Source organism: Syngnathoides biaculeatus, chromosome 8, assembly GCF_019802595.1.
Source record: "Syngnathoides biaculeatus isolate LvHL_M chromosome 8, ASM1980259v1, whole genome shotgun sequence".
Classification (NCBI taxonomy): Eukaryota; Metazoa; Chordata; class Actinopteri; order Syngnathiformes; family Syngnathidae; genus Syngnathoides; species Syngnathoides biaculeatus.
Genome location: NC_084647.1, coordinates 11,547,777 through 11,573,764, shown reverse-complemented (window position 1 = coordinate 11,573,764; position 25,988 = coordinate 11,547,777). Strand labels below are relative to the sequence as shown.

Here is a 25,988-nt window from a genome sequence, read left to right as displayed (position 1 = left end):
GAGGCCAACGTTTTCCATCTGACCCACCGTTCCGGAACATCAACATTGAACATTAAAAATCTCGTCTTTGTAGTGTATTGGATTGTATATAAGATTTATTTATGTTTTACTCAACATCGAAACTTCATTCGAATTGGGGTTAGGAATAGTGGTTGAGAATTGAAAAATGCTTCGTCGGCTGCCAATTATCTAGAAACAATAAAACAAATGTGAAATATTTTTCCCTTGTAACTGAGATATTACTTACATATTCAGAAATCACTTCAAACTTGGAATGCCGCTCAAAAATTAATCATATAAGGAGCTCATCAAAGAATTTATTCAGATTCACAAACATCATATTTTTGTCTAATAGATATAGCAACTATTGTACATATAAAACGTGCAACTCATGGGGATCTATTCATATCAGGAAACCATTTTCATGTTGTTAAATATATACAATATCCTCATTTTGGGCACAAATTCCAGACATTTCCTATTGTAAATTTTAAAAAATGACCGACAAATGTTTGCTCTGCGATCCAAACGTCTGGGTGCTGAAAATCTCCTTTGTGGAGAAAAAAAAAATTATTACTGCGTGGGGAAAAAAATGGTATTATATTACACAGTAGCCATTGGAAAGCAGCGAATTAAAGGAGAAAGTGCACTTGAACAGCATCTGTCTCATCACCAAAGCAGACAAAGCAAAAAAAAAAAAAAAAAAAAACACGTCAATTTGTCCTCTCGTGATGTGACCTAATTATTTCTTATATAATCTTCTTAGTTCATGACTCACTCTCTTTGGGGGAAAGAGCCCATTAAATTATTATCATATTAACCTGCACGGTGACTGGTGAGGAGTGGACCCAGTAGCAACGTTATCTACAAAGAGAAAAAATTGAACAGCTTCCTTTTTTTTTTTTTTTTTTTTTTACAGTACAATTATCAGATGGCAGCATGTAACAGCTGGCAGCTCAATGACTTGGCAGGAAATCACAGCAGCTGGGACAAAGACTTCAACATCTTCGGCTGCCCCACGCATAGCGACACGTACAACGCCCGCCTCGAGCCTGTAAATAATGGACGCCGTTTACCTGGAGCAACGGGCCGCGGGAATGCTTAAAAACGGGAGACTGTTTGAATCCCTCGTCAAAAACGCGCGCGCCGCGTGCGCAAATAAGATAAACCATCCGTTAAAGTAAACCTTTCAAGTCTTAGTGTTTAATGGCAGCTTTCCAAGCTTCGCGCTCCTGACCTTTGGCTTGGGAGAGCAATTCGTACTTGACTATAAACTGATTTATTGGGTAGTTAACACATCAGTGGAGAACACTTCCCGGTTCTTAAGGGGGCATCTTCATGCGCAATCAGAGATGTAGCAAACTGAGTGGAAATCCCCTGCCAGATGTCTGACCTCACCCACCCACCCCCACCCCCCACCCCCTCCTCGATCCAGGGTGTTATTCATCGTAGCTCAGCTGAGTCTTCTTGTCGACATTAGCTAAAAAGATACACTCCCAGAAACAGAATACTGCCGTCTCTCGATCCATGTCTAGACTGCTCGCGCTTTTCAGGGTTGTGGGGGGAGTGGAGCCTATCCGAGGCGACTCGGCGTAGAGGGCAGACCTCGCCCTGAAGTGGTCACCAGTGAATCACAGCGCACTGAAAAAGACGGACAACCGTTCACACTTATAATGACACTGTCGCTGAGTGTGAACTGAACAAACGGCTGCTCCCACGCAGATCAAGCGAATGAACAACTACATCGTCAGTGATGTCCCCTTTTAATGTGGAAATGCAACAAAGTTCCATTCCATGGATCTAAGTAGCTTATTCTTGGGCTACACTGCTGCACAAGAAATGTGCAGGCTACGTTGAAATCAAGATTCTGGAGCAAAATGTGCTCAGTGTCAGAAAGGCTGGTCTCGGTGGCAGGTCATGGGACCTCAGAGCAGGGTAAAGACACTAAACACGACTAAAAACACCCAAGAATGACCCAAGAAACGTTGTCTTATATTGACATGGCTTCCAGTGAGCCTTGATCACAAGCCTGCTTACCAGTATCATCCGTGGAAGAACATAAAGTCGACTTATTAAGAGTTCCAGAAAGTATTTCATTGGAGTGATAATCTCTTAAGGTTGTGTTCAGGGTCCCAACATATTTAAACATGCCGATTTTTTTTTTTTTTTTTTTTTGTGATCATCGGGAGGTATCGTCCTTTTGGAAAGCTAACAACAATGTAACCCAGTCTAGCATTTCTCCCGTCATGCTAGACAGCCAATCTGTCCGCCATTCGACTAGCCACTGTCAGCTACATCTCCATATTTAATGCCATGTTGATAACGCGTTTAGTGTCACACAATCACACATGCGAGATGGCACAACAGGAACCAACGAGCGTTCTGCCTGATCACTTTTGGCTGCTCCGTCCGGTCCTCGTAACTGTTTGGGCTTCTGCTCCAAGGTCAACAAGGTGTGAGTTTCCTGGTTTCTGCTTTGTGTGAATTGTGGATTAAGACAATAGTGGAATCTGAACAGTTCCTTATCTGACATCTGGATTACAGAACATTGTAGAGCTTTGGCCTGAGACAACTTTTGTTCCAAAAACCGTTTGTTCTTGTTCTTCTTGTTTATCGTACTCAGCTTGTGTGTCGTACTTGATGAAGGAAAGCATCCCTCGTAACAACAAACTGGACAATCAACTGCCTTAAAGGTGGCATATTTGACCAAATCCAACTTTTTTAGTATTTAGGATGTAATATTGCCTCTATGGTGCATGAATGGTGAATGAAAGCACTCGTGCATTACTGAGAACCAGACATTTTTCTGCCGACCGGCCAGTAATCAGGCAATTTGAATTACTCGAGCTTATTGATGTCACTAGCAAAGATCTCCGCCTACCCCTCGACAAATATGTGTGCTCTCACAAGTGGGCTTTGTGCAGTACAAAGGGGCAACTTATCAGAGGAAAGGGGGGCGTTCTTTGCCAATTTTGGAAAAAGTGGATACAGAACTTGGTCGAACAGAAGTACAGGGGTACCTCGGTTTTCGAACCTCTCTGTTTTCGTACAAATCGATTTTCAAATAAAAATTTCAAGATTTTTTTGCTTTGGTTTTCGAAAGAAAATCGGTATTCGAACGCCCCGTCCAGCTGACCCATGACGATTTGTTATTGTCCTATCGAATGCACCCCTGAAAAAATCGGAAACAATGTAACCAGTTGATCCACACTTTCTTCTGCACGCGGACGTGTCCCGGCAGTGACTTTTTTCTTCCAATTGAGCAATATTCACCCCTGATCGTGGCTCCAAAGAAGGCAAGTGGAACTGCTGGTGCTGAAAAAAGGAAAGCGGTGCGACTTCAAGAAGGATTTGATAGCCGAATACAAATCTGGTGTGCGTGTTTCTGAGCTATCGAAGAAGTACGGCATGGCGAAAGTTATTCTGCGCTTTTGTTAATAAAAAAAGGTTTTACAAGGCTGGAGGCCGAGTCGCTACAGATACGGCAATGCACTCCCAGCCTAACATACTCTACAACTAAAGCATACGTTTTAAACAAGAAATAAATATATTTCTTAAATGATTTAATTATACAAAGTATTTAAACTATACATGTATTTCTACTCTGCAGTTTATTATCAGGAAAAGCTAAAAAAAATAACGCTTTAAAAACACTTTTTTTAGGCTTGGAACGCATTATTTCATTTTCCATTCTTTAGAATGGGATAACGCGCTTCGGTTTTTGAACGTTTCACTTTTCAACCGGCCTTCTGGAACGGAGGCACCACTGTAGTTGTCAGAGGGACCTTTTCTGAACACTGGCATAAGCACTCAGTTAAATCAAATATCTTCTGTACCGCTTATCCTCATTAGGAGGGTGTCCTGGAGCCTATCTCTGCTATCATTTAAACTCAAATCATGTCCTAGGAGGCTGGCTGCTTAATGGAACAAAATCATCGGCTTCAGTTTAAAAAGCAAAACAACGAATGAATACGACTTACTGTAAGCTTAAAACAAGCGGGAATCTTTCAAATGATAGCGCCTGTATTAATCTGACAAAATATATTAGTCATTTGACATTTATTGGACTCTCATTAAGGACCGAAAAATGTGCATACAAGGAGGGAATTTTTTGAGAAAATGAAGAAGCGGCGCTCGAGGCACCGTGCAATATAAGGCTTTTTGCTGCCACACTGATTCCTGCCTGGTCTCGCTCACAGATGCAGCCGTCTGCGGCTGTCAATCAAGCCGTCATCAAATATGCATCAGGAGCTGCACGCTTGCCTCTAAATTAGGCACACACACACACCCAAAAAAAAAAAAAAAAAGAGTTCACGCGCAAGCAACCTTCCATTTTTGAGTGCAAACTTGACAGAAGCATGAAAGATATTCCTCACTATGCGTGTATACGTGTGTGCCTGACATCTATACTTAGAGAAAATCTAACATACATTTTACCTTTGTTTAAAAAAAAAAAAAAAAAAAAAAGCTCCGCACCAGCCATAGTGGCAGGGGATTGTTGAATGTAGTGGTATTTTTTTAAAAATGAGTCTTACGTGGGGGAAAAAGGTAAACATTGAATGAATCAGCATTTTTTGAAATCTTCTCCACTGAATTCCACTTTTGCAGATTGAATGTAGGGAGAAATTCATCCATCCATCCACCTTCTTCTGCTAAGAAAATCTATTTTAGGATCATGTCTCATCATTCCATGCTGACTGGTCAGTTGTGCAGCGTCCAGGGTTCAAATATGCACCACACCGCCGAAGATATTCGTCCTCCTGCCTTGACACGCACATGATCTGAAGTGACATCCCCATCTTAATCAATAGAGTTTAATATCACACTAGCCCTCTCTTTACCGCTATAACAGCTTCAATTCTTCCGAAAAGGCTTTCCGCAAGATTCAGGAGCGTGTGTGGGCAGTTTTTGACCGCTCTTCCAGAAGCGTATTTGTGAGGTTGCAGAATGATATTGGACGAAGAAGATCTGGCTGGCAGTCTCCACTCAAATTCATCCTTAATATAGTCTGTCCTGTTGATATCCAAGTTTTTTTAAGGTTAGTCACGTCTATCTACGCCAGGGGTGCTCAATGCGTCGACCAGTCGATCGCGAGGCAGTCTTGGTCGATCGCGGGACGGCGTGCCAAAAAACGAAAAAAGACGTCAGCCAATGTTCCCTCCAAACTGCGCGTGTGCGCAATTGTACACCGCTGATGCAGTCTCTTCTCAGATATTCTGCGTTGCGTACAAAAAAAAGATGATCCAATGCAAATTGAAAGTATAACATGCAGCTATTCAGTTTGCGGCATTTTGCAATGTGATTCAATGAGTGAGGGATGACTGGTTGTTACATCCAATGGCACAATTCACATACGTACTATAAAAAATGAAAAGAAGAAGCCACTGGTTTCTTTTAGGCAGCACACAGATCTTTCTCGAACTTTCTCTTTTTCCTACTTGTGTACGCTCTTGAAGACGTGTACTCATAATTACAAATGTTACAGTACTTACTCAGCCCATCAATGTGTTTTATAATGACAGCGTCCACCACCGCTGCTTTAATGAGCAAAAAAGTGTGGGCAATGTAGAGCAAAGACGAGCTTGACATGCTGCTGGTGTTTACTTTTGATATTAATGGAGAAAGTTCAAAAAGAAATGCTGTTTTGAGATGCATTGACCGTTGGAGTATGTGAATAATCAAAGAAAAGGTGGTTAAACTGGACGAGATTTTCTCTTTTCCGAGTGGGAACAGTCTGGTCTGAATGCAAAGTAGAAAGTGCAGAATGGGATGGTGTGTAATGTTAAAATTTCACCTTGGCACAGCCTGATCCAGGATGAAAGCAGACAACACAGTGCACAAAAAGCTAATTCTGTGTTTTAAATATAGGAAGCAACATAACATTAACCTTAAAACATTCTGGGAGCATCATCATCAACCGTCGGTAGCTCGCGAGAGGCTGGCTCCTTGAAAAGTAGATCTTGGGGTAAAGAAAAAAAGTCTGGGCACCCCTGATCTATACCAAACTCTCTCATCCATATCTTTGTAGACCTTGCTGCGGTGCGTTGGTGCAGAGTCATGATAGGAATGGGGAAAAAAATTATTCCCACAAATTTGTGAGCGTGGAATTATCCAAGCTATTGACTCTTTGGTTCCCGTGAAAGGAACTGTGAAGGATTTACGATACGTAAAAGCTTTTGAGCAACGCTTGGATCTCAGCTTGGTGGGAAGAGTCTTAAGGATAAGGGGATGCGGACTGAGATGGTCAGTCAATACAATAAAATCTGTTCTTTTAAGGCCTGTACGTCGAAAAGTGAAACATTAATCCAACTGACTATAATAAACTGCCCTTTGAAGCCTACTTACACAGCCGTGCACAAACTGTATGCACGATGTAGTGTACATAAAAAGACGGTGCATATGGCATCTAACTCTATCGGGGGATCCCTAGAAGGTATGAAAGCGTGACGAACACCAAACTCATGAAGCGGTACACATGGCAGATGTCACATTGCCGGGCACTGGACCAGAAACCCAACTTTCATGAAAGACATCCACAATGACAGCACCGATGACTTTGGCGACCGCGCCCCTCCGGCTTTAAAATTCTTAATACTACCGACGCCAGCCGCAAAATTACAAGGTTAGGTTTTGATCGCTATTTGTAGGTCTGTTAGTTAGCGGGCTTACACACAAGGGGACGATTTACTGAGATCCAAATAGCTTTTGCTAAATTGTCTCGGTTGCTGAAACAGATTTTGTGCGACGTTGCTGGGACGTGTTGCATGGGATCTATTAAGGCCCACTGCGTTTTGAGCAAAGTACCATGCATGAACAAATCGTAGCCGGCGATACATCCTCGCAAAACCTGCTGACGAATATCATGATTTTCAAATCTTCAACTGTCAGAATCGAGGTCAAATATTTTCGAACAACGCTCCCAATGATAACAGGATTTGGGGGAAATTTTTTTTTAAAAAATGAAATTGCAATGAAGACATTTGACAGGTTTTAAAAAAATGAAAATACTTACTGATTTTGAAGCATTAGAATGTCATATAATGCTGTATATAATGAAATTGAAATCTATTTCAGTTAAAAACAGGTCAACAAGTCCTGTTACAGTACATTTTGACACACCGTTGGACCCTTTTTTTTTGATAGCAGTTTCGCAATTCTTGCACCGGTGAAACATTTCTGCTTTTTGTCACGCTTTTGAGCGCAATTTTATCAATAAAAGGAAGCCCAGTTCTACCACGGAAGAAGGAGGTCAGTCATAAACTTTATTTCCACACATTCCGGGACCACAGAGATGTCTGACGCGCGCTCTCTCGCCGTGCTTCAGATTCGACACTCAACGACAGTTCGTTCAGTCCAATTTGGGGAATGTGCTTGACTTTATAGCAAGCAGTCTGAGACCATATCAAATTTTGTGCGAACGTGCCGTGCGGTACATGCACAGGCCTTCGAGCGCAGTACAGAGAAAAACAAACTACGTAGTCGTGAAGTGAAAAGCAGCAGAGAAAGAATGGATGACCCACGTGGAGAAAAATCAATGAGTGAACTGATTGAGAAGGGGGTGGGAAAGGGTAGAGCATCAATCCATCATGTGGCAGTGTTTCTTTTTGACACTTGTAATTGATGAGGAGAGCGAAAGGTGTGAGCGCACGCACTCCTTTTCAATCTATCTCCGCTCGCTATCTGGGCCCGCCTGTCGGGTCTGCAATGCCGCAGCACACCACGGAGATTACAGGTGACCCGGAGACAAAACTGTCCGCCGGAGACCCAAGTCCCACATATTCAGCTCAGCTCTCTAAACCTTCATAAAACTGCAGCTGCTTATGTATCTGTCTTTGAAGGTCAAGTGTCATCCCTATAAACATTCTAAAATACATATTGTAATGGAAAAACACATATAACGTTATTCGCTTCAATGTTCATACGAAAAAATAAATATGAGCGGAGAGCGGGTCATCCATGCGCAAAGTTGCGGAACTGTCGTTCGACATCCAAGTGGTCGCCATATTGGCTGCATCCTCTGTCCGTGATGTCACAGTGGGACATTCGCCATTGAAAACACGCTGTGGCCCCTAACTGTGGGACACTAACACGACACGGAAGCTCTTTTCGAAGAAGAGAACATCTCACAACCGTGTCAAGTGACCGGAGCAATATTACCCTATTGTTTTTAACCATATTTAGATGATATGCGGATCACAGCCAAACCGCCTCCCCGTCCGATCCGCCTCCGCACGGCGGTGATAAAAACAACGCCACCCGCGGGCGACGATGACGCCGCGGCCACACCGCCTCCCCGCCCGATCCACCTTCGTGTTGGAGATGAGCCACCCCAGCGGCGCCGTTTCGGCCGATCACCGTTTCGGCTGGTGTGGCACTTCGACACATTTAGAATCATGCATTTCATGACAGTGGGGCTTGAAGCTACAGTCAGCATTGCACACCTCTTCGCGGGTTTGGAGTATTCTTAGTTGTTTGATATTAACGCCGGTAATATAATCCCCATTTAATATTTTCAACTGCTTTCTCCTGACTAGTTAGAGGAGCGCCATTAATTGTTAAAAGCAAGATGTATAAAACACAGACGCGCAAGCTTAAAGCAGGCCGTGTTATGTTATTTTTGGATTAAGCTGTCGGCCACGCACGTCTGCTTTTATTTCGATCCTGTAATAATAATGAAATATGCCTCCAAACGAAAACCTTTTTTTTTTTTTTTTTTTAAACTCTGTTTTCTCTGGATTACCGACGTAAGCAAAAAGTGGTCGATTCGTTGATGTCGCTCCTGCTCGACCACCTGCCCAATACAACACGGGATTGGAAAATCGGATTTAAGAGCATTCAAGGAGATGTTGTCCAGCCCCTGGAACGCTGCCATACACGCGGAGGGAAAATGATTGCAATGACTTGACTCCGGAGCGCAGGCTTAGCAGATCAGTATCTGTACGTTAACTGCACAGCGTATTCCGTCAATATCCAATTTCCCAACAACAACCAGTCAGTTGCAGGATCTTTATTTGTATTTTTTTGTACATTTAATATGAAGAGGTTCTGGATTGGTTTGAAGCTGCAAAGCAGGCGTGTCAAACTAATTTTTTTTTGTCGAGGGCCACATTGTAGTTATGGTTTCCCGCAGAGGTTCATTATGACTGTGAAACCCTCAAAATATTTAATCGCCTCATCATATTTTTATCAATTTATGAACTATTTTGGGAATCAGAAATCAAGGGTAATGAGGTTTCCAACTATTTTTCATGTCAAAAATGCTTTTAATAACACAACGTTATCATTTATGGAATATGACTATTTGAAATTTTGGAAGCATGGAAGTTGACAAACTAGATTTGCCTTTTCGAGCCACATAAAATCATGTGGCGGGCCGGATATGGCCCCCCGGGCCTTGAGTTTGACACCTGCGCTGTAAAGACTCTTTCTTTTTTTTTTTGTTACTAGCAATTTCTTTTTTAAATTGTTATAAAAATTATTCATGAGTTTTATTATTTTTTTTTAATGTATGGAAAAAATTGTTAAAGTGAACTCACTTCAGGTAATGCGTTACAGGCAATTAATGCACCCACAAAAACAAAACTATTCGCTGATTGATTGTTAAGTTTGCATATACTCCAATAATATTGTCAAACACAAGACTTGAGGGCCAGATCCAGCCAATCGTAGGGCAAATCATCCATTTCATGTTTATTGCCAAAATCTAGACTGAGACATCCCAAAAACATGCTACATTAATTCGGCACTCTAAATTGCCTCGAGGTGTGATTGCGAGTGCGGCTGTTTGTCTTTATGTGCCCTGCGATTGGCTGGCGACCAGTTCAGGGTGTATCCTCCCTTTTACCCGTTGACGGCTGGGATAGGCTCCAGCACTACCCTTGTGAGGATAAGCAGCTAAGAAAATTGATAGATGAATGGAAATAAAATAAGGGTAATGTTCTAATTCATTGTTTTATAGCGATTAAAACAAGTGATGGCAATAAATTGTCATGAACCAACGGTGCGGGGCTGGACCCAAATGCGGGACTCCGAGACGAGGGCATGATGTTAGGCGTAGTTTTATTCAAAGCTGAGGTCATACATGGTGTAAGCAGTCCGAGAAGGCAGAGGCACAGCAACGCTAGGCTATGAGGTGTACCCTGCCTCCTGCCTACAGCTAGGATAGGTTTCAGCACTCCCGCGACTCTCGGGAGGATAAGCGGCTAAGAAAATGGATGGATGGATGGATGGATGGGTTTCTAACTGGACCTGTAACAACTCCCAAGCAGAGTCAATTTGGCGCGATAGCAATGTCATGCCCCTGAGATATTGTAGGGTTCTTTCTCTGACAACACCTCCCGATTTATATTTTATATTAATGTTTTGGTCCGCAGCGGATTTTAAATGTATTGCTGATATTGCTGCTGCAATAAAGCCTTTTCAGTAGAAGGCGTCGATAATTCTAAACTATAACGAATAATAATACAGCTGGAGTTGTGTCCCCATTTGGTCTTTGTTCCCTCGGGATTTAAATTGACATGAGCAGCAGTGGTATTTCGATTTCAGAAGATCACCGGTTTACAGCAAGAGTATGGAAGTCAATTAGTGCCACCAGGATTTGAATTTGAAATGCGTTCCCAAGCCTCACAACAAGCCACACCTGGCCACACACTCGACTTCCGAGTTTACCTGGCTCCGCCCCCTCTGCTCTTAAAGGGGTATTTACAATTGGTGTGTAATGGTAACTGACAGGATGCAGCGGTGGGGCCGGGCGGCGATACATCAGCACAACGCATCACCTTTCCCCGCGCGTGCTGCTTGGCATTCAGCACGCCACTCGCTTCCCTTGTGCTTTCCGTCTCTCTTGGCATCGGTCCGCTCTCCTTCCCTTCCACCTTTCTCTGTCTTTTTTTCCCCCGCTCACGCTCAGCACCATCTCTCCCTCGCTCTTCCCCGGCGAGCTGGAGATGTGCCGATGAGCGAGCGTCTGTCATAGAGTGCGCGCAGACACTCGCACGGATCGGTGTCGACATTTAAACCCCGACTGTAGTGGACAACGTGTCGCTGCGGTGAGAACATCATGGAGACATAATCTCCATTTTCCCATACGAAACCAGACAAACGGCCACATCGCGGTCGTCCTTCTTTCCTCTCATCTTTTACTTCTCTCTTCCTTCCTGAATAATCACTTTCTTTTCAGTTCTTTTTCCCACCTGTTCGACTCCCGTGTGTGCCATTATTGATTATAAAACCGCAAAAATCATTTGACTTTAAGATTTATTTATTTTTTTCCTCTCTCTGCAGTATCACCTTCACGCTGCCATTTTCCTCCTAATTGACCTCTGTTTTTTGACCAAGTCAAAATTCTTCTCATCATCTCACCATCCGCAAATGTTTGCCTTTCGCCGCAGCTGTGCTCCATCCCATCCCCAGCCGTCCCTTTTTAAGATTTCATTTCAAACGTGTTGAAATAGAAACATCACCGCGGGCGGCGACGTGTTGCCTCAGACTGGTCCTGCAGACCCCGCAGCATGCGGCGCGTCGTTTTCCCACAAATATTAAAAAAAGATTGTCTTGTCTCCTCTTAAAAACTCGCCGAATTTATCTGCGTAGGGTATCCATCCATTTTCTTAGTCGCTTATCCTCACAAGGGAGTGCTGGACCCTATCCCAGCTGTCAACGGGCAGGAGGGCGGGGCACACCCTGAACCGGTCGCCGGCCAATCGCAGGGCACACAGAGACGGGCAACGGTCGCACTCGCGATCACACCTAGGGGCAATTTAGAGCGCGGGTGTCAAACCCAAGGCCCGGGGGCCAGATCTGGCCCGCCACATGATTTCATGTGGCCCCGCAAAGCCAAATCTAGAGTCAATTTCCGTGATTGTTGTAAAGATCTGTATCAAAATTTCAAATTGTCAAGATGAGATATCACAAGCATTTCTGTGTTACCAAACATGAATACTTGAAAAGCACATTACCCTTGATTTCTGATTCTAAAACTAGTATGTAAATATGATGAGATGATGATGAATATTTTTGTTCCACAGTCATAACTTCCCTCTGAGGGAAATCGGAACGACAATGTGGCCCGTGAGAAAAATGAGTTTGACGCCGCTGATTTAGAGTGTCCAATTATTGTTGCATGTTTTTTGGGATGTGGGAGGAAACCAAAGTGCCCGGAGGAAAACCCACGCAGGCGCGTGGAGAACATGCAAAGTCCACACAGGCGGATCCGGGATTGAACCCGGGACCTCAGAACTGTGAGGCCGACGCTTTGCAGCTGAGCCGCCCTCTGCGTAGGATCGTTCTGTCTTAATATTAAACAAGATCTCATGAAATTATTGCAAAAGCAGCATTGTACAGTATTTGAAGTGAGCTTCGTTATAATTTGCGCCCCCTTTGAATGCTCTGAGCATCATCAGACGTACGCACTGCGGGCAATCGGTGTCATCCATGGCTCATTAAAAGGTTCAGGTTCAATTCCCATCAGAACATTTTTAAGAATAATTTTGATGTTTTTACAAACTTACACTGAAAATGTCAACAAACGAAAAAAATACATTACTAACTATGAATTTGAAATGTCGCTTCCAACTTGCATCCATCCATTTTCTTTGCCGCTTATCCTCACCAGGGTCACAGGGAGTGCTGCGCTTCCAACTTTGTTTCTTTTTTTTTTTTTTTTAAACCCACAATGATATGCGCATCTGTTATTCTTGGTGTAAAACTGAATTATTGCTTGCAGAATATCTTGATGCAATGCATGTTGAAAGCTGAATGATGTTCCAAAACAGTTTTAAGGTTAATGTTATGTTGCCTCCTATATTTAAAATACAGAATTTGATTTTTGGGCACTTTATTGTCTGCGCCAAAGTGGAATTTTAACATTACACACCAATTGTAATTACCCCTTTAAGAGCAGAGGGGGCGGAGCCAGGTAAACTAGGAAGTAGAGTGTGTGGCCAGGTGTGGCTTGTTGTGAGAGGCAGTGTGCTGTTATGATTTAAAAAAAAAAACAAAAATACACGTCAGGCTGTTGTTCACTGAGCTGGATCTGTTTTCATCTGTGCTGAGAGTGCGCAAATGCGCAGTTGCGCAGCTTAGAGGGTACATTGGTTGGCAGATAGGGACGCGTCTTACAACGTGCCAAATAGAGAACGCTTTGTTCAAAGGTGCTGGGAAAAATAAATTCTATCAATTATGATCATTTTTACAGTAATTACATATTGATCGCAGGTAGATTTTTGCAAACGCTCGTCTATTATTCAATCAGTCGGGACTTGATTGACTGAATCTCGGATTTGTGAGCTGGAGAGCCGCTTTTAAACTGGGTTGCGTTCATTAATTAATGTTGTCTACTTAATTACTTCCCGTCCGTTCATCCGGCATCCAAACTCCTTGAACTCGAGACGAGCTAAGAGACAACAGTTCTGCTCCGTCGCCTTTTGCAGAAAGCAGTAAAGTGTTTACAGACTCATTTTTGTGCAGATGCCCACCATTTCCCAGAAGACGACTTGTTGTGTTGCGCTCATTTTCGCCGCGGAATGGATCTTTCCGCTGCATCGGTAATTGGCCGACATTATAACTGGGGACAATTTCGGTGGTCAACATTAAACTTTTTTTTTTTTTTTTCCCACCTGAGCTCCCACTCCGATCTGGTTCTTAAGAAACTTGACGCTCGACCGCAGTCGGCAAGAAGAATTGTGACTCGTTTTTTTTTTTTTTTCATTGTTTGATACTTTTAGCACTGACTTTATAAGGCAGACAAAAACAAATGCGTTCAATCCGGTTGAGAACCACGCAAAGTAAAATATAAATGTTGGCCCACTAGAACATCCATCCATTTTCTTTGCCGCTTATCCTCACGAGGGTCACGGGCAGTGCTGGAGCCTATCCCAGCCTTCAACGAGCAGGAGGCAGGGTACACCCTGAACTGGTTGCCAGTCAATCGCAGGGCACATGGAGACAAACAGCCGGACTCGCAATCATACCTTGGGGCAATTAGTGTCCAATTAATGTCACATGTTTCTGGGATGTGGGAGGAAACCGGAATGCCCGGAGGAAACCCACGCAGGCACGGGGAGAACATGCAAACTCCACACAGGCGGGTCCGGGATCGAACCTGGGACCTCAGAACTGTGAGGCCAACGCTGTCATGAGCAAGCCTTGGCCACTTGCCAAGAGGGGCGTGGCCACACCACTGCTCTGGGGGGGCTGTTTCACATTGGGACTGTTGGAATTTTTGTCACTGGGATTTGCCAGTTCGTTGCCTTGCATTAGTGAGTTGCATTCACTGCCTGTGGGAGTCTCCGCTTCTACGCGTAAGTTAGCGTAACCCTAGTCACAGTGCCGTTTAGTTTGAACCTGTCCTGTTGAGTTAGTTAGTTTGCTTCAAAGTCATCGAACCCTTGCTGTAAGTCTTTTGGATCCCGCCTAGCCTAGCGTTTCTCTGCCTTGCGGACTGCTACAGCACGTATGACCCAGTTTCCGAAATAAACTACATTGAACATTATGCCTCTTCCTCGAAGTCCTGCATTTGGGTCCACCCCACTTACCGGAATGCTGTCTTTATTCATATCAACATGCTGGTGATTGAAATCTGGATTTTCTCTTTGAGCTCCAAACTGAAACCGATCACATATTGTCTCTGATAATGTCGCCGAGCGCAGCCGTTACCCGAATTTCATCCACGCATTCTCAATATCGCCTCGTCTGTTCAGGGTCACTTCCTCAGCAGACTCAAGGTGATGACTACGCTCTGGAAAGCTGTCCAGTTAGTAGTCACCTTGAGTCACGTCACTCACCGGGCCATTGAAACGGGGGCCCCACGTAGAACTTCGTAGTACGTTAGCTGCACAAATGTCAGCTAGGTGAAGCGCTACACAATCCACAGTCGCGAGTGAAATGTTGGGATGTTTTGGAGACAAGAGTGGGATGAAATGTTTTTTTTTTTTTTGGTTTTTTTTTCCACCAACGCTAACCCAGCCTCATTTGTGTTGTCATATTCTATATTTCATGGAGGAAACCCCATAAAAAATGCATATGGGGGCATTTAAATTGAAGCAAAACCGACGGGCCGACACAGCAAAGGATGTATTTTGTTGCGCGTGTGCGGTGGTCTCCCTTCAGCTTTCCGTGGGTTCCTCCATATTCTCGATCCGCGTCTCCTCCTCGCGGTGCAGGAAGAGCCATTACCCCGGCAGAACATGAAATAATATCAAAGCGCGGCTACAGCACGGCATTGTTTTGTACACTTGGCCCCTATAGCGCTCTGCTGCTCCAGCTTTTAACGCCAGCTGCAATACTTGCGGGCTGTTGCCGTTATTCTCCTGTGTCTTTTTGGCAGCTTCCCCCATTTCCCCCTCCCCAATTCCATTTTATGATTATCCACAACCGTGCTCCCTTTTTTTTTTTTTTTTTTTTTCCACCGCTCACCTTCCCAGCAGTCCTCCTTCACTGCTACCATTACGGCCTTCGCGTCCCCTACCATAAACACATCTCCCCTATCACCTGGACCATCTCCTCTCCCCTGTGCTTTTCTGTATTCCATCTGCCCCCTCCCCACCCCACCCCCTGACAACTCATTTTAAGTCACCCCAGGTCTTCCTCTCCCCTTCTGCACAGCCTGCCACTTGTCGTCTCGGGGAAGTCCGCCCTTTTAAGTTCTTCAGTTATGCCCCGACCGATATGCAAAACTGCGTATCCTTCCCGATTCTCTCTCTGCGAAAGTCAATCCATCCATTTTCTCGTCTGCTTATCCTCATCAGGGCAATAAGCTGGTTATACCCCAGACTGGTCAGCATTGGATCACAGGAGACAAACCGAGATATAACCAATCACACCCATATGGACAATTTAAGGTCTTCGGTTCATCTGCTTTGCATGTTTTCGGAACGTGGGAAGAAGCAGTACCTGTAACCACGCCAACTCCACACGCAGCAAAGGCAGTGAGCGGAGCTTCAAACCCAGAACCCCAGAGTTGCGAGGCAGACGCGTGCCAACCTACTAATCGCCACACCGCACAACTCTCAGGATCCAAATTGGGGAATGTCATCATTTCCCCATCCCTCCGTCCGTATTTACTCTCACCCTTTCTTTTGCATTTCTCCATTTGCCTCGAGTCTTCAAAATTGGACATCATCACGGAGAGAGAACCCCTCAGCGCCATTATCTCCCCCATCGCCGCCCGCCGCCGCCACCGGTTCCCTCACATCCTCCTTGTACATTACTCAGACGGAGAGTGGGAGAAATTGCGCAACGAGCAGACGAATAAAAAGTAGAAATTGAGACATTAGGGATCGTACCTGTGCGTCTCCCTCGCCTCCTCGCCGGTGGTGGAGGTTATTGCTCCAGTTATCTCCCCTCTTGTCAAACCGTACGCGCGATTCCTTTCAGCCAAGGATGCGTGAAATAATCCCACTCCTGACCAGAAACATTTTTTTTTTTTTTTTTTTTTGTGGGGGGACAAAAATAGTCGATGTCCACTTTTCTTATTTGGCTTGCTCACTGCGCGGCGCTCACTTTAGGGGTTCGTCGGGCCACGTGAGCGTGGATCAGTGGAGTCGAAATCAACCAGGAGCCCGGCGTCCGCTCGAGATCCGCCGGGACGGCGCACGGGAGCGGGCAAAACGCCGCCGAGTTGGCGCACCGCCGCGTTACGCCGACATTTGCGCTCCACATGAGCCCCCCGCGCGCCCTCCGTCCGCTCGCCCGTTCAAGGCGAACGTCCAACGGCGTAGTAACCGCCGCTCCGGTCGCCAATGACGAAGCAATGACACCGGGAAAGCCTGGAGTGGTGAAATTCCCTCCTATAGACGGCGGCGTGCTTGTTTGTCACCTGAGTGTTGCCGATGCGGGTGGTCGCTCCCAGATCCAAGCGCGTGGCTGTCCCGACAGCGGAGTTCGGCCATCATTTTATTTATTATTATTATTATTATTTTTTGCAGCTCTTCGCAAACACCTCTGATGGAACGATAACCCAAAGACCGGGCTCCGTCACAAGGGGGGGGGGGGGGGTTTGCAGAAGAACCTCTCCTCGGACTCCTTGTCCTCTTTCCGCCTCACAAGTGACTTTGACTTGACCCGCCGTCGGTCCGCATTGTAAACCAACGCAGACCAGTCGGTTGCAGCCGGTGGAGCAAAACAAAAAAATGAAAAAAATAAGAAAGAATAAAAATCCCCTTCTGTGCAGTGAAGAACCTTGGCGCGGTCTTATCCCTGCTCGAACGGTTCTTGTGCTCCGACGGGCTGTGAGCATCCCAGATGGCCCCGCCTGCAGTTGCTTTTGCACAGTGCGGCTGCGGGCTTTGTCCCGGCAGCCCATGCACGCCCCAACCCAGTCTGCGTCCGTCACTGCTGGCTGCCGACAGAATTGCGCAATAATTAATTGATGCAGGACGTTTGCATGAAAGTCTGTTTTATTTTCATTTTTTTTTTTCCAGGGAAAAAAAAAAACACACCCGAGCTTAAAATGTCAAGCAGCAATTGGGGAATCTCTGCTGGTTCTGTTCATTTGAGTCCAACTTTTGAAGGAGATTAAAAGGGAGGCAAACTGCATTTACATGCTGAAATCCACATAAAATCTGCCAATGGCTTTCATAAAAAGAATATGGCCATATTTCTTTTTCCTTCCGGAAGAAGTGGTGGACTCAATGTAACGTTCAAATCCGCTTGCCACTAGGGGATGTAAATGAGCTATTTTCCGCATCTGATTTTTATTTTTTATTTATTTATTTATTTATTTTTTTTTTGATAAATGAAATGACATTTGGCTCGTTGATTAAGGGTAATTGATAAGCAGAGTTATGTAGATGGCATCCCACTAGACACAGATGAGCCCCGGTCTGCACAATAATAGCAGTGATCAGTGCAATCACAAATACTCCGACAGAGGTTTTTGCAGCTGCCGGTTATAGCGAGACGTGGGTTCATTTAACAGTCGGCGGAACAAATATTTCAAGTGGATGCTGACGTATGGGCTGAGGGAAGGTTGATTTTCATTTTGGAAAATCATTTGCATTACATGTTGTTATGTATTGGCGGCATGGCGCGGGGAACTGGTTAGAGTGTCGGCCTCACAGTTCTGAGGACCGGGGTTTCGATCCTGGCCCCGCCTATGTGGAGTTTGCATGTTCCCCCCTGTGCCTGCGTGGGTTTTCTCCCGGCACTTCGGTTTCCTCCCACATCCCAAAAACATAAATGTATTGGAGACTCTAAATTGCCCCAAGGTGTGATTGTGAGTGACTGCTGTCTGTCTCTGTGTGCCTTGTGATTGGCTGGCAACCAGTCCACAGTGTACCCTGCCTTCTTCCCATTGATAGCTGGGATATGCTCCAGCACTCCCGTGATGCTTGTGAGGATAGGCGGCAAGGCAAATGGATGGAGGGATAATTGGAGACTGTAAATTGCCTCTAGGTGTGATTGTGAGTGACTGTTGTCTGTCTCTGTGTGCCTTGTGATTGGCTTGTAACCAGTCCAGGGTGTACCCTGCCTTCTTCCCGTTGATAGCTGGGATAGGCTCCAGCACTCCCGTGATGCTTGTGAGGATAAGCGGCAAAGAAAATGGATGGAGGGATAATTGGAGACTCTAAATTGCCCCTAGGTGTGATTGTGAGTGACTGCTGTCTGTCTCTGTGTGCCTTGTGATTGGCTGGCAACCAGTCCAGAGTGTACCCTGCCTTCTTCCCATTGATAGCTGGGATATGCTCCAGCTCTCCCGTGATGCTTGTGAGGATAAGCGGCTGAGGAAAATGAATGGATGGATGGATTGATGGTGCTTGATTGAGGATGGGTGCGTGTTTTTTTTATGCAGTTCAGTCAGGGAGCTGATTCCCATCCCATCAACACTAAATAGAAGTGACTTATTGTCATCATTATCTTGGCCATCTTGTAAGATAGCGAGCAGTAAGTTGAATTTCCAATTCTGTGGTCCCGATTACGGCTTTGCTTATTGGTTCCTGGCAGCTGCACAATAACACAAGAAAGGAAGAGTCAATCCTTCAGTCGCTCACTGAGCAGAAACCTCACCAAGCGCTTTGCGACGTTCCTCGATGATTTCTCCATCTCTCTTGTCCATTTTAGGTGAACTCCAAATCGTACAACTAAGTACAAGTGATGTTGACGTTTCCTCTCTACTGCCACTTCCGAAAACTGACATGCTATACTATGGTCCGCTGTTTTTTTTCCTTTTTTTTTTTCAAGCACATGCAAAGATGGGGGTAACTATAGAAAAGAAAATCAAGGTCATGATCATATCATAACGAGAGTGGAGGATTTCCTACTGCCGTCCTGATATGTGTTTAAAAATGAAGGGACTGACATTCAGCATTTTGAAAAAAAAAATAGCTAAAGAGTCTTCAATGAGACCACACGTAACTGAAAGATGGGGAAAATAGGTGGTAAAGTGAGGAGGGGGAAAAAAAAAAAAAAAAGAACCCTCCCAGAGCCGATTCAGCACCGGGGAGATCTCCATTGCGGGATTCAGCGGCACAGGCGGAACAGCTTTACAGCTTCCTCCGAGTAAAGCCAAAAGCGCTTCTCAACATGCTCTGATCTATCCTACTGTAATTCTCTTGCTCCCTCCTTGATACACAGGCACACTCGTGCGTATCCGTGTTACTTCCCCCTGCTCCACCTTTTCTCACATTAGCGGGCTCTCCGGGCTTGCCTCTCGAGCCCGCCCTCCGCAGGTTGTGCCCCTGCCGGACGGTAACTCTGGCCTCTCGATTCCGTTTTGTGCTTCAATATGAGATCGAAATTGCTGGCGATAATAAGGCCGCGTGTGAGGAGAGAACACTTCCCTCAATCCCACATTTCCCTCGAAAACGACTTGATGTCGAGAAAGAGTTCTCGAGATGTGAACTGGCTGAGCGATTCGTAGAGACGACGCAATAATTGAGCCAACGCAGCATTCATCGTTTCGCAAGAACCCAGTACCACATACCGCAAGGTTGCTTTATATTTGATCGAAACTATTCAATGTCCATTCCAATCCATTTTCTCGGCTGCCTATCCTCACTTGGGTCGCAAGAGAGCTGGAGCCTATCCCAGCTAATAACCATCCATTTTCTTCACTGCTTATCCTCACAAGGGTTACGAGAGAGCTGGAGCCTCTCCCAGCTGTCAACGGGCAGGAGGCAGGGTACACCCTGAACTGGTTGCTATCTATCTATCTATCTATCTATCTATCTATCTATCTATCTATCTATCTATATCTATCTATCTATCTATCTATCTATCTATCTATCTATCTATCTATCTATCTATCTATCTATCTATCTATCTATCTATCTATCTATCTATCTATATCTCAGTCTCTTGCTCTATCTATCTATCTATCTATCTATCTATCTATCTTCTATCTATCTATCTATCTATCTATCTATCTATCTATCTATCTATCTATCTATCTATCTATCTATCTATCTATCTATCTCTCTCTCTCTCTCTTTCTCTCTCTCTCTCTCTCTCTCTCTCTCTCTCTCTCTCTCTATCTATCTATCTATCCATTTTCTTCACTGCTTATCCTCACAAGGGTCGGGAGAGAGCTGGAGCCTATCCCAGCTGTCAACGAATAGGAGGCAGGGTACACCTTGAACTGGTTGCCAGCCAATCCCAGGGCACATGGCGACAAACGGCCGCACTCACAATCACACCTCGGGGCAATTTAGAGTGTCCAATTAATGTTGCATGGCAAGCAGCTCCTACAGCACAGTCGTTGCAGTTTCATGTATCTGACACAAATTCCGTGTAGTATATACACGTTGGCATGCATTGTCATAATCAGCGAAGTTCCTGGAGCACCAACTGGAAAAAATGCGGCGCGCATATAGAGCCATATTTCCCCATTGGTGCGTAAGCCGTTTATTTACACGCCTGGCTTGCGCACGTTCCAACTATGTGTACTCTTCCAGCTCGACTTGGGCCCCACCCAGCGTGCGGAAGCGGGTAATGTGCGTGCACCCACCTAAGAGGCATGACTCATTGCAGTCTGAGGCTGCCTGTAAATCATGTAACTTGAAGTTTTTCCCGAGACATGTCAATGCCCTACATACAGTGTCTGTTTGGAAAATATACCACACATTAAATATGAAAATAAACTCCGTAGTGGATATGCAGTATCGTCGTCAGTGTGACATGCACACGGCTGAAATGCTCCTGGAGTTGTCCTTGCTTTCAAGAACATGTGTTTTTTTTGTTTCTGTATGAAATAAATCCAATACAAGTCATGTAATTGGAATACTATGCTCATGCTCACTGAGCAATAAAACAGCAGGCTCACTTGCCGTTCTTTATCAGCATGGCGCTGCAACCATCCTCAACATATAGTGCGATTGACATCGGTCAAATTTGAACAAATATTTCTATATATAACTCACCAATACGCTTTCACGAAGAATGTAGTTGTTGTAATAGCGAGTGGCATCGTCCCGAAAACTCAAAGCCTCCAGCGGAATGGTTGATGAGTAAAGCTCTGCAATTGCAGAGGTGACGAAACGATTATCCATCCATCCATCCATCCATTATCTACCGCTTTTCCGGGTCGGGTCGCGGGGGAAGAAGCTTCAGCAGGGATACCCAGACTTCGCTTTCCCCAGCCACTTCTTCCAGCTCTTCCGGAGGGATCCCGAGGCGTTCCCAAGCCAGCCGAGAGACATAATCTCTCCAGCGTGTCGTGGGTCGTCCTCTGGGTCTTTTCCGGTGGGACATGCCCGGAACACCTCACCAGGGATGCGTCCGGGAGGCATCCGAATCAGATTCCCGCAGCCACCTCATCTGGCTCCTCTCAATGCGGAGGAGTAGCGGCTCGACGCAGAGCCCCTCCCGGATGACCGAGCTCTCACCTTATCTTTAAGGGAGTGCTCGGACACCCTCCGGAGGATTAATTTTGTGTAATATATCGACATATCGTGATTGGGAGACAATGCAGCCATTGAGCGATCTGTGAGCGTTATGGACGGGGTGCGGGCACGAGTCCGCAGCCAGAGAGCTGTCACCGATGGCAATTACCCGAATCAAAACGTGCAATATGATATTTCACTGTCGCAGGCTGCTCAACTTACTACAGCTTGCGTCGTGCAAAAGACGAAAAGTGCTCTCTGTAATTTCTTGAGCAGAAGATGCTCTTTAGTATAACACACACACCCCAAAATCATCCGTCTGCAGCTGGATTTTCCACCTATCAATATATAATAAACAATGCAGAATTGCTAGTGTCGATTCTATAAAAAAAAATCTATGACGTATTTCCCATATTTTTGTACGTTTTTTTGAAGAAATATACTATGGTTGGCTGTATCGTTCATGATTTCAAGATGGAGTTCTCCAGTGCTCACTGTGCAGACTCTTGCCCTCCGTTCCACTATTATCTCTGGCAGCTTCCGCGAAATCTCTGGAAACTGGGCCTCTTCCCATGTCCTGAAGCCCTCGCATGCGTTTTTTCTTGTCGGAGCTTCTGCTTGGATTTCCTCCATAATCTCACACTGGCTCCGTTTATGTCGAGCCGCCGAGCTGCTTCACGGTTCCCTGTCGATGACGCAGGAGAAACGGATCCTGGATATGAATATGGCAGCTTCCTCGAGGAGGTCACGATTCTCAGTGATCAGCAAAAGTGATCTGTATGGAGTAAATTTGTAACATTATACATAACATATCCTACTGAAATTAATGTGCACCTTTTTTTACATTTCCCAGGTGTCAATACAATGTTACAAAAATATATAATTTTAGAGACCTTTCCAGTTGACGCATATTGGGAGAATCTGGCCCATAATAAATGTAATCCAGATCCATTTCTTCACATTTGTAATTGATATGAGGTTTTATTATGCTGTAAATGACAGGCTTTGCGACTAATGGACCATTCCGATGGGCGATCTTGAGCTCCGCCCCCTGAGCCGTGTGTCACGACCCATCGAGACGGGGGAGGACCCAAATGCAGGACTTCGGAGACGCAGAGGCATCTTGGGAAAAGTGTTTAATCGTTCCAAGGTCGGGGATCAGGTAGACAGTCAAATGGGGCAGCGGTAATCAGGACGTCGGGCGTAGAGAGCAGGTCCGCGGGCAGGCACGGGTCGGTATATGGAAGATCGATCAGAGCAGGAGTCTCAAAGGAGTCAGGCTTACGGGGTCGGTTGGAGAACAGCTGGAGATCGGTACACACGGGTTCACTATCAGAGATACAGGAGTGCAGGAACGGGGCATGAGTTGCGACGATCTGGCGAATACTAGTCGTCCCCTGGGTCCTATATATACCGGAGTCAATCAGCCAGCATGAGGCGCAGGTGTGCGCCTCCTAATCAGTGCGACTGTGCGGGAACCCGCACAGCCTGGGCTGGACTGGCAGAACCATGACACCATGTCCCACAAGCTTCCAAAATGGCGACTGAACAGAACATGTTAAAGTCGATTCTCTATCGCGTATTCCAGATAATATTGCGGTATGTTTTTGTTTTTTTTGCCAAATGCGTAAGACTTGTCCATGAGAGTTCTACAGAGAGGTCTCATCTATTTCACGCAAGGATACGTAAACGGAATTAAGATTTTGGACGGAGCCGTACGCAACGTCAGAGTTACAGCGAAATGTTGGCGATCGATGCAAAAAATTTTGACGCCTCACAAACTTCATATTGAAATCCAACAGGATAAAATAGTGGAATCATACTGCGCATGTAAAGCCGGGTGAGTACTTTTTACTTGAAAAAGTTCACGAGTAATATCATTGTAGTCTTTAGAAGTGAGTGGGTGTATTCATTAGACGTGGCTCGTAATCGAACCCAGTGCTCTTCCATCGTAGACACTTCCTCAACTGTGTTTTAGGTTTTGGAAAATGAATCAAGCGGGCCCCTTGTAAGCTAGCAGGATATCTTTCATCAGAATTGCACGTTCCCCAAGCACATCTGAGGACCATTTTCTTCGTGACATTAACTTTTCCAAGCGCACGCTACTGACAACCAGTATTGCTTGTGGGACAATATGGTGAGAGGGGCGTGTCAAGCCGGGGTGTTAAGACAATGCGGGTATCTGATTGGCTATCATTGTACGAGTGATTGACAGGTCGGAAAGGTCCATTGAAATACTCACAGTCTGGCTCAACTGCCCATTTGGATTCAGCTCCAAGTTCTCATTGTGACTGGTTAATTATTTTTCTCATGGCTCGCCAACTTAGCTCGGGCTCCGGCAGTAACCAACCGCATTACTTTTTTCATGAGTCGAAATTCAAGGCAAATTTTATCGCGTCTTAATTGGAGTGAAACGTATCACAGCGGCAGTTGTTTTTCCCCTGTTCATATCGCAAACGTATTGCAACGTTGGCGGCGTATTGAGACGCCCATCGGCCACAGTGATTAAGATCCACGTTCCTAATTAATGTGCACGGATATCTTTCGGTAAAGGGGAAGAGGAAACATAGACAGCACACACAGAGAAAGACATAGAGAAAGGGTATGAATAGCAGCGCTTTCACCACAATAATGGTATAGATTGAGCTTTAAAAGTTGAAAGATAGATGTCCTTTTGTAGTTCTATGGTCCTTTAATATCCCAAAAACATGCACAATAGGTCAATTGAAGACTGCCCAGAGATGTGAGCGGTTGTTTGTTTATATGTGCCCAGTGATTGGCTGATGACCAGTTCCACACAGGCGGAGCCAGGATAGCAGCTGTAGAGCGATGGCCTCACCGTTCTGAGGACCGGGGTCCAAATCCCGTCCCTGCCTGTGTGGAGTTTCCATGTTCTCCCCGTGCCTGCGTGGGTTTTCTCCTGTTTCCGGTTTCTTCGATCATTCCAAAAACATGCATTAATTCAAGACTGTAAATTGTCCCTAGGTGTGATTGTAAGTGCGACTGTTGTCTGTCTCCGTGTGCCCTGCGATTGGCTGACAACCAGTTCAGGGTGTAGCCCGCCTCTTGCCCGTTGACAACTGGGATAGGCACCAGCACTCCTGCGACCCATGTGAGGATAAGTGGCTACGAAAATGGATGGATGCATGGTTATGTGAGAAGTAAAAGTATGCCCACACTCAGCTGGGATATGTTCTAGTTCACCTGTGGCCCTGGTAGAAAATTAATGACTGAATAAATGTGCATTTTTATGATACACAATGTATTCCACTATCGACTGGATTGTTTTATGAAAATTGAACGGATTTCGTAGCGTGAGGTCTGCGCAATGCGCAGCAGGGTGACGAAAGCAAAGCAAACTGGCCAAGCAAACTTGCTAATTAGGCAAAATGGATCGATGTTGAAGGTCACCGACGGTGTCGCGGTACACACGACTGACTTTGGTGCGGGCGGCGTGGGGTCGATTCCCGCTCGGTGATGGTGTCGTCGTGTGCCCTGCGAGAGTGACTGGCAACCAGTTCAGGGTGTAGTCTGCCTTTTGCCCAATGTGAGCTGGGATAGGCTCCGGCACTCCTGCGACAGGATAAGCGGCATGGAAAATGGAAATGGATGAATGTTGATGTTATGATCACTGACGCAGTGCAGTACATGGATTAATTTTATACAAACTAGCATAATTAGTTATTTCGTATGGTCTCTCAGAATCTACTTGCTGTGTAGCAGATTGTGAGTTTGAACCTTGGCAAGTTTGTCTTAGATAAGGCAAACACGTGCAGAACATAGATTTCGCACAAAAGGGCCCAGTTCGGGGTTCAAACTAAGAAACTCCTGACTGGGAAGCAAGCCTGCGTACTACCAACCACCGTGCCACCACATTGTCATGATAATTTACAGAAATCTTTTCTGCTCAGGTAGACACATTTCAACAGCAACAATAGCGACAATGCAGCATTCACAATATGTATTTGGCGGAACTTTGTTCCGTGTCCGCTGAAGGGAGGCCAGTTACCTGATCACTTCGCTCAGATGAAGCTACTGTTCAACGGTTTTCAAGACAATTGCGGCTCCTCAGGTATAATATCTTTGTTCCAGTCACTGAAGCATACGAGCAACTGAGTACTCTGGCAGAGCTCCCGTCCTTCTTGTGCTGTATCAAACGTGGCACTTTGC

The 25,988-nt window shown here is 45.3% G+C and overlaps 1 protein-coding gene and 1 long non-coding RNA gene across 4 annotated transcripts in view; one reads left to right on the top strand and one right to left on the bottom strand.

Moving 5' to 3' along the window:
* The window catches only part of LOC133504956 (uncharacterized), a 179,747-nt gene extending 178,418 nt beyond the window's left edge, over positions 1-1,329 (top strand). Inside the window, exon 4 of the long non-coding RNA XR_009796108.1 lies at positions 920-1,329. This is a non-coding gene — a long non-coding RNA (uncharacterized LOC133504956). The remainder of the gene's footprint in view (positions 1-919) is intronic.
* Positions 1-17,240, bottom strand: part of zgc:172282 (leucine-rich repeat and fibronectin type III domain-containing protein 1-like protein) — a 154,214-nt gene extending 136,974 nt beyond the window's left edge. For all 3 annotated transcript variants that reach the window (XM_061827707.1, XM_061827708.1, XM_061827705.1), the window contains exon 1: positions 16,284-17,240. The gene's annotated coding sequence lies outside the window, so the exon portion shown is untranslated. The remainder of the gene's footprint in view (positions 1-16,283) is intronic.
* Between the last annotated feature and the right edge of the window lie 8,748 nt (positions 17,241-25,988).